Source organism: Budorcas taxicolor, chromosome 11 (genome assembly GCF_023091745.1).
Source record: "Budorcas taxicolor isolate Tak-1 chromosome 11, Takin1.1, whole genome shotgun sequence".
NCBI lineage: Eukaryota > Metazoa > Chordata > Mammalia > Artiodactyla > Bovidae > Budorcas > Budorcas taxicolor.
This window is the reverse complement of record NC_068920.1, coordinates 110,002,023-110,015,031: the sequence shown is the minus strand read 5'-3', so window position 1 is coordinate 110,015,031 and position 13,009 is coordinate 110,002,023. Positions and strand designations below refer to the sequence as shown.

The window sequence follows — 13,009 nt, the reverse complement described above, 5'->3', positions numbered from 1 at the left end:
CTTTACCTGGAAAATGCCTACAGCCCTTCCCTGAACTTTCCTGAACCCTTACTCTATAGTTCCCCTAAACTCAGAACCTGGAATGGAGCACTGCCCAACAGAAATACTAGACACACGTGTAATTTTACATTTTTAATCACTGCATTAGAAAAGAAAACTAAAAGGAATCAAGTGAACCTAATTTTAATAGTACATTTTCTTCAACCCGATGTATATATGTAACTATGGCCATACCACCCTGAACATGCCAGATAGCATCTGATCTCATAAGCTAAGAAGGGTCGGGCCTGATTAATACTTGGATGGGAGACTACCGGGGAATACCTGGTGCTATAGGCTTGGAGAAGGAAATGGCAACCCACTCCAGTATTCTTGCCTGGGAAATTCCATGGACAGAGGAGTCTGGCAGGCTACAGTCCATGGTGTCACAAAGAGTCAGACACGACTTAGCAACTAAACATGTGTGTGTGTGTGTGTGTGTGTGTGTGTGTGTGTGTGTGTGTTTGCGGGCACTCAGGCACACCCAAACTCAGTCGTGTCCAACTTTTTAGGACCCCTTGAATTGTAGCCCAGCAGGCTCCTCTGTCCATGGGATTTTCCAGGCAAGAATACTGGAGTGGGTTGTCATTTCCTTCTCCAGTGGATTGCTCCTGACCCAGGGATCAAACCCATATCTCTTGCATCTCCTGTGTTAGCAGGCAGGTTCTTTACCAGCTGAGCCACATCTTTTGCCTATATATCTAAATATATGTATCTAGGGAAAGTCACTCAGTTGTGTCTGACTGTTTGTGACCCCATGGACTGACTATAGCCCACCAGGCTCCTCTGTCCATGGAATTCTCCAGGCAAGAATACTGGAGTGGGTAGCCATTCCCTTCTCCAGGGGATCTTCCCAACCCAGGGATTGAACCCAGGTCTCCAGCATTGCAGGTGGATTCTTTACCATCTTAGCCACCAGGGAATAGTATCAATTCAACATGGAATCACCATTTTTAAAATATTAGTGAGATATTTTCATTCTATTTTTTCATTGTGCAACACAGAGTATCTTCTACTCTTAGGACACAAATCAATCCAGACTGGCCACACTTCAAGTGCTCAGTAGCCACCTGCGGCTGATGAATGCTGAACTGACAGCACAGCCTAATATAACAGCTCACACACTGCAGTCTAATTCTGTGCTGACACATTCATCTGCCCTCTTAGCATGCTGGATCTTAAAAACAGGACCATTAACAGTGACTGACTCATAGCAGCTGTATAGCAACTCCTTGTGGATGATTGATCGGATTAACAAATCACTGTCACCATTGACCATGGTAAAAACAGCTCTGCTGAAGAAGGGAAGGAAAAGGGGATGTGTTTGGAGTTAGCTACTTTGAGTTAAAAGTTACTATGAGATTCTTGGATGATGATGCTCAGAAATATCTCAAAGATAGAGATGGGAACTCAGAAAGAAAAGGATGAAAAATTAAAGTGATGAAGGCATGATTTGTGAAGGTTTTCTTTACTGCAGAGAGAATAAACACACCCATCCATTTCACATGAAAATGCTGTGGACCATTTCTAAATCAATGTGACTTTCTAAAAGTCACATTGGCATTGAAAAAATAATAATAATAATCCTAGTGTACAAATGCACTATTTCCCTCCTGTGTTAGTTATCTGAAGTAAGTCCTAGACAAGATGGAAGTGGAGATGGGATCCATGTGCAAAGTCCTCCTATGCAGGAAGATTCCCTACCTCTCTGCTAAGTCCATTTTCTTCATTCTCTTCCTCTTACCCACTTCTCCAAATGATCAATACTTACCCTGATGGCTCAGATAGTAAAGAATCTGCCTGCAGTGCAGGAGACCCAGGCTCAATCCCTGTGTCAGGTAGATCCCCTAGAGAAGTAAATAGCAACCCACTCCAGTATTGTTACTGGGAAATCCCATGGACAGAGGAGCCTGGAGGGCTACAGTCCAAGGGGTCTCAAGGCGTCAGACACGACTGAGTGATTAACACTCTTTTTCACTTTCAAACAGTAAAGAAGTCTTTTGGTTGCTGCTGCTGCTGCTGCTGCTGCTGCTGCTAAGTAGCTTCAGTCATGTCCGACTCTGTGCAACCCCATAGATGGCAGCCCACCAGGCTCCCCCATCCCTGGAATTCTCCAGGCAAGAATACTGGAGTGGGTTGCCATTTCTTTCTCCAATGCATGAAAGTGAAAAGTGAAAGTGAAGTCGCTCAGTTGTGTCTGACTCTTAGTGACCCCATGGACTGCAGCCTACAAGGCTCCTCCGTCCATGGGATTTTCCAGGCAAGAGCACTGGAGTGGGTTGCCATTGCCTTCTTCAAGTCTCTTGGCAAACTCCCTCATATTAGAGCAGTGCTTCTCAAAATCTTTTTTTAGAGCAGTGCATATACATCGGCCAAGGATCTTGTTATAAAATATGGGTTCTGACTCAGTAAGTCTGGGATGGAGCCTGAGATTCTTCTTTGCTGATGTGTTCCAGGGGATACTAATGCTGCTAGCCCATGGACCACACCTCGAGTAGCCAGGGATTAAGGGTTAGAGACTTTACCCAGGTTTGAATTTTGATTTCCATAAAAGAATCCCAGCAAGCACTTTAGCCTATAAGAACACAAGAAATTTCAGGGATTGGATAAGGCCAATAAAACCTCCCCCGGATCCTGCAAACAACCCCACAAAAGCAGCTCTGCTGAATATCCCTGCTGGTCCAGTGGTTAAGAATCCACCTGCCAATGCAAGGGACGTGGGTTTAATCCCCAGTGTGGGAGGATTTCACATGCAGGAAGGGCAACTAAATCTGTGTGCCACAACTACTGAATCCTGCCACAACTACTGAGCCCACACACCCTAGAGCCTGGGCTTTGCAACAAGAGAAACCACCACAATGAGAAGCCCGCACACCACAGCTAGAAAGTAGCCCCCGCTCACCACACTAGAGAAAACCCACACATAGCAACTAAGAACCAGTACAGTCAAAAATAAGATAAAAAAACAAATTTAAAAAAGAATAAGCATTCTGCTTATAGGTAAAGGTATCTACTTAATAGGTGGTGGTTGTGATATGTAAACTTGAAATGGGTATGTTTTGTTATATGTAAATTATACCTCCATAAAACTGATCTAAGGGCTTCCCTTGGTGGCTCAGTGGTAAAGAACCTACCTGCCAGTGCAGGAGGATTGAACATGGGTTCAGTCTCTGGGTCAGGAACATCTCCTGGAGAAGGAAATGGCAACCCACTCCAGTATTCTTGCCTGGGAAATCCCTTGGGTAGAAGAGCCTAACGAGCTATAGTCCATGGTGTCACAAAGCGTCGGACACAACACAGTGACTGATCAACAACATTTGTGATACAGTAGAGTTCTTGCAGGAATTAAGAGTGGATTTTAATCCCATCTGTTATACTTACTGGCTATGTGATTTTGTGAATTTTCCTTTGCTTCTATGAATCTGAGTTTCCTTATCTCTGAGATAGATATATCACATAACTCTCAGGAGTTCTTTGAATTCAAATAAAATAGCATTATGACATTGCCTGACATATGTTAGAGGTTCAGCAAATGCTCATTAAATCTCAACCAAAATATTTTCCAGTTACCATGAGAGGGTAGCACTGGAGTAAACCTGAAAGGACGAGAAAAAAAGTTTTTCAAGAGACATATGCTTGCTTTTAGGTTGATTAAAGCTCAGTGGTTAGAATATTTATCTTCAACTAAATGCATCCCCCTGTATAAAAGCAATGCAAATACATTCCAAGCAAATGTCTTCAGGGAAAGGGCATAATTTCATCTTTACCTATTTTCATATTTCTTTACAGTTGCCATGAGAGTATTTTAATAACCTCCATGGAGTTGAAAGTGATGCAGGTAATTGCCATAAGTAATTTAAGGGCTATTAAAGCTAACAAACGTCTCCTGTGAAATACCTTGTTAAGCCGTGATCAGCAGAAAACATGTAAAAATTGTGTGCAGTGTAAATTCAGGCTCTTTCTCCGGTTAAGCTGAAGTGAAAATGTAATTACATTACACATAAGAGGGGTACAGATATTATAGCTTTTCCTGCTCCAGCCTTGGATTGACTCAGGCTGAAGATGCCCATATTCTAATGAGATCCACTTCCTTCAGAAGAGGGTGCCTCATCTCTGGTGTCATTTCCCATTACCTGAACTGGCAGCTAATTTTCCACGAGCTCTTCTTAATATTATAAATCTGAACGTTTCTTGGCACAGTCCACAGGGCTCTGGTTTCAGCCTTGGCTTCAGGCAATCACTAACTGTGTGACCTTGAGCAATTCTTTTTACCTCCCCAGGCATGAACTACTGTAACTATGAAATGAAAAAGATTTTATGGTGTGCCTTCAAAGGTATCTTCCAGTTGTAAAAATGCTTTGATCCTAAACAATATTTATACCCAGATGTCCCTTTTTTGCCTATTTTAACCATTAAAAATATAAGGATGAATCCAAAGTAGGGAGAAAGGAGGAAAGGAAGAAGGAAGGGAAGAATGGAAAAGAACAGAAAAGAAAGCTCCCATAAGTTGATGTTACAAAGTTTACATTTTGTATACCTTCCAGAACCTTGTAGGCCATGCTCAGAATCAATTTATTCTTCCTTCATATATTAGCCTACTATTTGATTGCCCTATTTGCCAAGTTCACAACACATTAGAAGGGACAAGTTACAAGAAACAGGCAAGAATACTGACAAAAATTGTAAGCAGCATTTGGCAGTAAAGAGCTCTCTACAGGAGGTCTCTTATCTTGTTGCTAATTTTAGACGAGGCACCCTGATGCGCTACTCATTTCCAGCCTCAGCACAACTTTCAAATCTTTTAATCACAAAATATCTTGCCTAATCTATCAGCTCTTTCCCATAGATCAAAGAAATAGAAATGAAGATTAAGTAATTAGCAGATGACCAGATCTCTTCCCTAGCTTCCCATCTCACAAACAATGTCACCAAGAGAGCACCTAAAGAAAAATCACAAGAAGTCGACAAGGCTGCACACCATGGGGGATGGTGAGGACTCTGACCACCTGTCTCCATGATTAACTGAGATTACTTCCCTTTTTCCCTTTAAAATTTTTTATGGCTGAGCACAGTCTTCGGAGATGGTGTGGGGGGACTCTTGAGTACACCATCTCCCTAGGTTGCTGGCATTCTGATTAAAAGAAACTCCTTTCTACCAACATTTTCGAGTACTGATTATTGAGCAGTGAGCATCTGGACCTGATTTGGTACCATAATATGTGAAAGCCCAAAGAAGAAAACAGAAAACTTCAAGAGAGCAGGATGTTATCTGGCTCATTCCTTATACCTAGCATCAAGCACATAGAATATGCACAATAATGTTGATTTAATTAATGAAAGCAATACTTACAAAAGACAAATACAATTTTTTTTTAACAATAGTGGTCAAGGAACACTTAGTACAGGTACAAATGAGCTTACACAATTTCTCCAAAGACTGTCTCACACACTGCAATTTATATCCTTCCACGTAGCAAAGACAGCAAGGAAAATTAAAGTGTACTCTATAAGCTCTCAAGTGCCTCAGCTGGTAAAGACTCTGGGAGAAGAGAGAGAGGACTGAGGGAGACCTGAGTTCAGCCCCTGTGTTGGGAAGATCTCCTGGAGAAGGGAATGGCTACCCACTCCAGTATTCTGTCCTGAAGAATTCCATGGACTATGCCCATGGGGTCACAAAGAGTGATTGAGCTACTTTGACTTTTTCTTTCTATTAGCACTCCTTAAGATGGTTAAATGTGGTAGATTGAGTACATGTGTTTATCTTGGCTCCTTCCTAATATCCTGCTTAAAATGTGTGTAATGTGATCTCCAAAAGGAAAGAGGGGAAAGGATCCACGGTGAAAAAGAGATGTCAGCCAATATTTGCAGGTGAAAAAGTATCAAATGAAATGATCAGAGCTGATAAAGTGGAACAGCAAGGGCCTGCAGAAGGGAAATAAGAAGCCAGCCAGGTCAGCCCTCAGGTCCCTGGAAAGACTCAGAAATCAAAGGCACTAAAACAAGGGGCCAAAGGACCCAAGCTGAAGACAGGATTCATTTAAAGTCTGTTAAGAAAGTGGTTAAATTCTCAAGTTCCTTCTCCTACCTTGGCAGGAAACTAGAGGCTTATTTCACAAATAAAAAAAATCTGGAGACAGCCCTGCTCCAGGATCAAAGCAGGTGGTAGGGAAAGGCACACATCAGAAAACAGGGGCGTGAATGAAAGTCCACATAAAGAAGAGTGAGGTCTAGGTGCCCTCATCTCTCTGGCCTCTAAGAACACTGGCAACTCAGGGAGACACCCCTCCCAGCACCACCCACCCAAGCAGGAAACTGGAGAGTTCCTATCTGGGGAAACAGAATACATTCAAAGAAAAGAGCTCTAAATACTGACATTCAGTATTTACAGATACTAAGTGATATTGACACTTAGAAACTACACTTGCATATGGATTTTCCTGCATCATATTTTATAAGCACTGCCTCTCCCTGCAGAGAAGGCAATGACACCCCACTCCAGTACTCTTGCCTGGAAAATCCCATGGATGGAGGAGCCTGGTAGGCTGCGGTCCATGGGGTTGCTAAGAGTCAGACACGACTGAGCAACTTCCCTTTCACTTTTCACTTTCATGCATTGGAGAAGGAAATGGCAACCCACTCCAGTGTTCTTGCTTGGAGAATCCCAGGGACAGAGGAGCCTGGTGGCTGCTGTCTATGGGGTCGCACAGAGTCGGACATGACTGAAGCGACTTAGCAGCAGCAGCCTCTCCCTGAAAAAAAAAACAACCAATTTGCTTCAGGTAGTGCTAGCAGTAAAGAACCCATCTGCCAATGCAAGAGGCATAAGAGCCGTGGGTTTGATCCCTTGGTTGAGAAGATCCCCTGGATTAGGAAATGGCAACCCACTCCAGTATTCTTGCCTAGAGAATCCTGTGGACAAAGGAGCCTGACGGTGCTATGGTCCATAGGATCACAAAGGGTTGGACATTACTGAAGTGACTTAGCATGCATGCATGCAATATTCTCAAGTATAAACAGACAAAAAAATAAAACCCTGGAAGTAAGACTTCAAAAAGAAAAGAAGTGAAGTGAAATGAAGTCGCTCAGTCATACCCAACTCTTTGGGACCCCGTGGACAGTAGCCGGCACCAAGCTCCTCCGTTCATGGGATTTTCTAGGCAAGAGTACTGGAGTGGGTTGCCGTTTCCTTCTCCAGGTAATCTTCCTGACCCAGGGATCAAACCCAGGTCTCTGGCATTGTAGACAGACACTTTACTGTCTGAGCCCAGGGAAATCCAAGAAAAAACAACACCAAATCAACTAACAAAAGAACCTCAGAGGAAATCAAGAGTGAAGGGAGAAGAAAACATTGATTGTATGTAACTGGTATCCTTAGAAGTAAGAAAAAATATTCCTCCACAGCAAAAGAACAGGATGCCATATTTTTAACAAAGAGAAGTAAGCCAGAAAGAAAAACACCAATACAGTATACTAACACATATATATGGAATTTAGAAAGATGGCAATGACGACCCTGTATGCAAGACAGGAAAAAAGACACAGATGTGTATAACGGACTTTTGGACTCAGAGGGAGAGGGAGAGGGTGGGATGATTTGGGAGAATGGCATTCTAACATGTATACTATCATGTAAGAATTGAATCGCCAGTCTATGTCTGACGCAGGATACAGCATGCTTGGGGCTGGTGCATGGGGATGACCCACAGAGATGTTATGGGGAGGGAGGTGGGAGGGGGGTTCATGTTTGGGAACGCATGTAAGAATTAAAGATTTTAAAATTTAAAAAAAAAATTAATTAAAAAAATAAATCAATCAAAAAAAAGAAAACAAATTAGAACTGTTGAAATTTGAAAATATAAAATTTGAAATAAAAGAGTCAACAGAAAAAAAATATGCCATGGAAAGATTCGAATGCAAAGTCAATATGTTTGAGATAAAGATGGCAGAATAAGAAGATGCTGAGCTCACCTCCTCCCGTGGATGCCCCCGAACTACAACTAGAATAGTCTCTGAGAACAAACTGAAGCAGAACAGATTTTCTGCTACTACGGATATAAAGAAAAGGCTACATCAAGACACATGGATAGACCCCACACCCACACTTCAGACCCCACACCTCCAGTGCAGTGAACCCAAAAGCAGAAGGAACATCGTAACTGCAGAGGTCGCATCCAGCTCCCCAGCCTGGACACTTGCACGAGGAAGATGAGCTGCTGTAACATCTGGTTTGAAAACCAGCACAACTTATATCTGGAAGAGCTGGAGTACAGTGGGAAACTGAGACTGTTCTTCAAGAGTTCACAGACAAATTCACCTGACCCAAGTCCCAGAGCAGAAGAAGCTGCTTAAAAAGTACCTGGGTCGTATGAGAAGACAGATTGACTAATTTTAGAGTATGTGTCAGAGGACAGAAATCTGGTAGAATTTCTGTGGGGATAGAAGCACTGGAGGGTGCAAAGCTAGTAGAAGGAAGCAAAAATAAAGATCAGAATGGAAATAAATGAGATAGAGACAAACAAAACAAAAGATCAATGAAGCTAAGAGCTGGTTCTTTGAAAGAACAGGCAAAATAAAAAAATTAGAAATGAAACAAGAGAAATTACGAATGACATCAATGAAATAAAAAGGATTTTAAAACATTCTAGAACAATTACAAGCCAACAAATTTGACAACCAAGAAGAAATGGATAAATTCCTGGAAAAGTACCATCTTGTAAGAATGAATCAGGAAGAAACAAAAAATCCGAACAGATTGATCTCTAGCAATGAAATTGAACCACTAGTTTAAAAACTTCCAACAAACACAAGTCCAGGATGAGATAGCTTCATAGGTGAATTCTCCCAAATATTTAATTAAGAATTAATACCAGTCCCTCTCAAGCTATTACCAAAAAGAGGATTGAAAGCTGCAAAACTCATTCTATGAAGCCAGCATTATCCTGATACCAAAACCAGATAAAGACACTAACAAAAAGCTAAAGGCACTACAGAAGAGGTTAACGTCTCTGATGAACATAGATTCAAAAATCCTCAACAAATATTGACAAACTGAACTCTACAGTATCCTGAAAAGGTCATATACCATAATCAAGTGGGATTGATCCCAGGAATGCAAAAATGATTCAATAGCTGCAAATCTATCACTGTTACATATCACATTAGCAAACTGAAAAATAGAAATGATATGATCTTCTCAAAAGATTCAGAAAAAAGCTTTTGACAAAATTCCACATTCATTTATGATAAAAAAAAAAATCTCAATAAAGTGGATATAGAGGGAACATGCGCTCAGTCACTCAGTCGTGTCCAACTGTAACCCCATGGACTGCAGTCCATCAGGCATCTCTCTCCATGGGATTATCCCAGTAAGAATACTGGAACAGTAGCCGTTCCCTTCTCCAAGATATCTTCACCACCTGGGGATCAAACCCATGTTTCCTGCACTGCAGGCAGATTCTTTCCCATCTGAGCCACTGGGGAAGCCCAAAATGACTTGAGCTACACCGAAGTCCAAGAGATCATGTCCAAAGGGGCAGGGCAAGGAGCACTGAAAATACTCTAGGGTCTGTGCTTGACATCAGGTGAGCATGCATGTTTTTAATTAAGGTGCTCACAAATATAAAGTTCTGTCTTAGGAAAAATGGCCATGGGGAGGATGGGTTAAGCCTCCAGTTCTGCTGCATAGCAATCAGCACTCCCAATTCAGTCTTTGGTGGGCAACTGAGCACATGCTCATGAAAAAGCTCAATAACATCTGCTTTCCAGGCATGTATTGGTGTAAGACTAGATAGTGGCATTGTAGTGATCATGAAGATACTCAGGGGCTTAATTTTTTTTTTAATCTTAATTTCGCAGAGTCATGCAGTTTAAAAGATGCTTACTCCTTGGAAGAAAAGTCATGACCAACCTAGATAGCATATTCAAAAGCAGAGACATTACTTTGTCGACTAAGGTCCATCTAGTCAAGGCTATGGTTTTTCCTGTGGTCATGTGTGGATGTGAGAGTTGGACTGTGAAGAAGGCTGAGTGCCAAAGAATTGATGCTTTTGAACTGTGGTGTTGGAGAAGACTCTTGAGAGTCCCTTGGACTGCAAGGAGATCCAACCAGTCCATTCTGAAGGAGATCAGCCCTGGGATTTCTTTGGAAGGAATGATGCTAAAGCTGAAACTTCAATACTTTGGCCACCTCATGCGAAGAGTTGACTCATTGGAAAAGACTTTGATGCTGGAAGGGATTGGGGGCAGGAGGAGAAGGGGACGACAGAGGATGAGATGGCTGGATGGCATCACTGACTTAATGGACATGAGTCTGAGTGAACTCCGGGAGTTGGTGATGGACAGGGAGGCCTGGCGTGCTGCGATTCATGGGGTCGCAAAGAGTCAGACACGACTGAGCGACTGAACTAAACTGATGCAGTTTAGTTCCCTGACTAGGGATAAAACCCATGCCCCCTGCAGTAGAAGTGTGAAATCTTAACCTCTGGACTGTCAGAGAATTTCCCTTAGGGGCATAAATCTATCCTTATTTAAATAAGCAAGTGGAGCCCCAAACACAGGTTCCAATTTCCTCCGAGGAAGGAACAACCCACTCATACATTTCCCCATGGTTTCCTTGGCCCCAAGCCTGGGTAGGGTCATTTCTGCATATGGCAGACAATAATGGGGACAGAGAAAATAGGGCTGGCACAGAAGTGACAGACAGAACAAAACTATCTAACCCAAGTCAGAAAGATTCCCTTCAAAATGGTTAAGTTTTATGCTAAGCTTTAGTGCTTAAAGCTTCCATTACATGATATATTCACTTACGTAGAAGAGCTCATTCCCCAGTAATATGAGATTAATGAGGCATCATTGTACATAAAAACTACTGAACTGGTTCAGATCAATGGTCTGTCCTGTCCAGTACTCTGCCTTTTAGAGGGCATAAAAGAACAGGAAATTCAGAGACAAAAGAACCTGAATTTAGGGCCTGCTGTCACCACTTTGCATTGCGTGACTCTGGGCAGTTTTTTACCTGCTCCCAGCCTCAGTTTACTCATCTATAAAATAGTTCTAATAATACCTTCTTGGTGATATGAAAATTCAATGAGATGATATTTTAAAAAGTATCTTTCAGACTATAATACAGTCTAAATATGCTCATTAATTTAGCTGAATGACATCTAAATCACAGCTGTTGTCTAGCATGGGTTTCTTTTATGTCCTAAAGAGTGTTAGTTTCTTTTTAAAAAAAAAAACTTTCTATTTTATATTGGAGTATGGTTGATTAACAATGTTGTGTTAGTGTCAGTTATACCCCAAAAGGGTTCAGTTATACATATACATGTATCTGTTCTTTTTCAAATTCTTTTCCCGACTAGGTTATTACATAATATTAAGCAGAGTTCCCTGTGCTATAGAGTAGGTTCTTGTTGGTTACCCATTTTAAATATAGCAGTGTGTACATGTCAGTCCCAAATTCCCAATCTATCCCTTCTCCCTGCCCTTCCCCATGGGTAACCATAAATTTATTCTCTAAGTCTGTGAGTCTGTAACTGTTTTGTTAAATAAATTCATTTGTATCATTTTTTTAGATTCCACGTATGGGAAATACCATACAATATTTCTCTTTGTCTAAGTCACTTCACAAAATCTAATTACTGACTTTTCTATGAATCTGCTCTTTAAATTCCTAATCTGATCAGAATTTTGGGTCCCTGATATTCTGATGAAATATTAGTATGTGAGTGTGTGTGCATGCTCAGTCGCTTCAGGCATGTCTGACTCTTTGTGACCCCATGGACTGTAGCCCACCAGGTTCTTATTGTCCATGAGACCTTCCAGGCAAGAATACTCGGGTGGGCTGCCATGTCCTCCTTCAGGGGATCTTCGGGGATCTTCCTGACACAGGGATTGAACATGTGCTTCCTGCATTGCAGGTGGATTCTTTACCCACTGAGCCAACTGGGAAGCCAAATATTAGTATATTCAACTACAAAAAAAAAAAAAAAAAAACATGGATTGGGATGTTTACAGATTATTTTTTTTAAACCTAGGAAATCACATATCTTAATATTTTCTTTCTCACCTAGTACCTGAATCCCTCCATACCCATCCCCTGTTCAGTGGTACTCTTAGTGAAGATCTCCTAGAATAGGATGCTGTGGGTAAATCTGAACAGGTGCTGGAAGATAGAACTGGGCTAATTTACATGATTAAGGTTCAACAGACACTCGGTGAAATTCTTTCTGGAAGGCAGAAAGAAGCCCAGGACTTCTCACATGCCTTCAGAAGGTGATCTGCCCCAGAGGACTAAGCCAGTGGGTTTGATAGCTGGCTGAACTGGCTCTTCCAATTGGGACTCACCACAGGAAAGGGTGTCTGGATGTGTGAAGGACACACTGGACCACACAACCAGACACCTGGTGAAGGAAAGGGAAGCCTGTCATGCTGTAGGCCATGGTGTCACAAAGAGTCAGACACAACTGAACAACTGAACTGACTGAACTGACAGGAGACAGTGTCTGAATGTGTGGCATAAAAAAAGAGGGAACTCTCAGTGCGATTTTGGTTAACAGTCTCTTTATTTATACCTCTGATAAGAGACCATAGGGCTTCCCTGGTCACTCAGATGGTAAAGCATCTGTCTGCAATGCAGGAGACCCGGGTTCATCCCTGGGTTGGGAAGATCCCCTGGAGAAGGAAACGGCAGCCCACTCCAGTATTCTTGCCTGGAAAATCCCATGGATGGCAGGGCCTGGTAGGGTACCGCCCATGGGGTCCAAAGAGTCAGACACAACTGAGCGACTTCACTTTCCCTTTCACTTAAGAGACCATAGTAGAGAGGGACAGAAGCTAGGAGGGGTGTCAGATAATCAGCCAGTTCTATATCTGCCTCTGCTACCAGCCAAGAGACTTTGAACAAGCTGCTTTTCCTTCATGGGTCTCAGCTCATACAAATACGGGATATGAAGTACATCATGAGTTTCCA

At 42.1% G+C, this 13,009-nt stretch overlaps 1 pseudogene; it reads left to right on the top strand.

Moving 5' to 3' along the window:
- Positions 1 to 220: 220 nt before the first annotated feature.
- On the top strand, positions 221 to 339 carry LOC128057003 (uncharacterized; annotated as a pseudogene).
- The last annotated feature ends 12,670 nt before the right edge of the window (positions 340 to 13,009 follow it).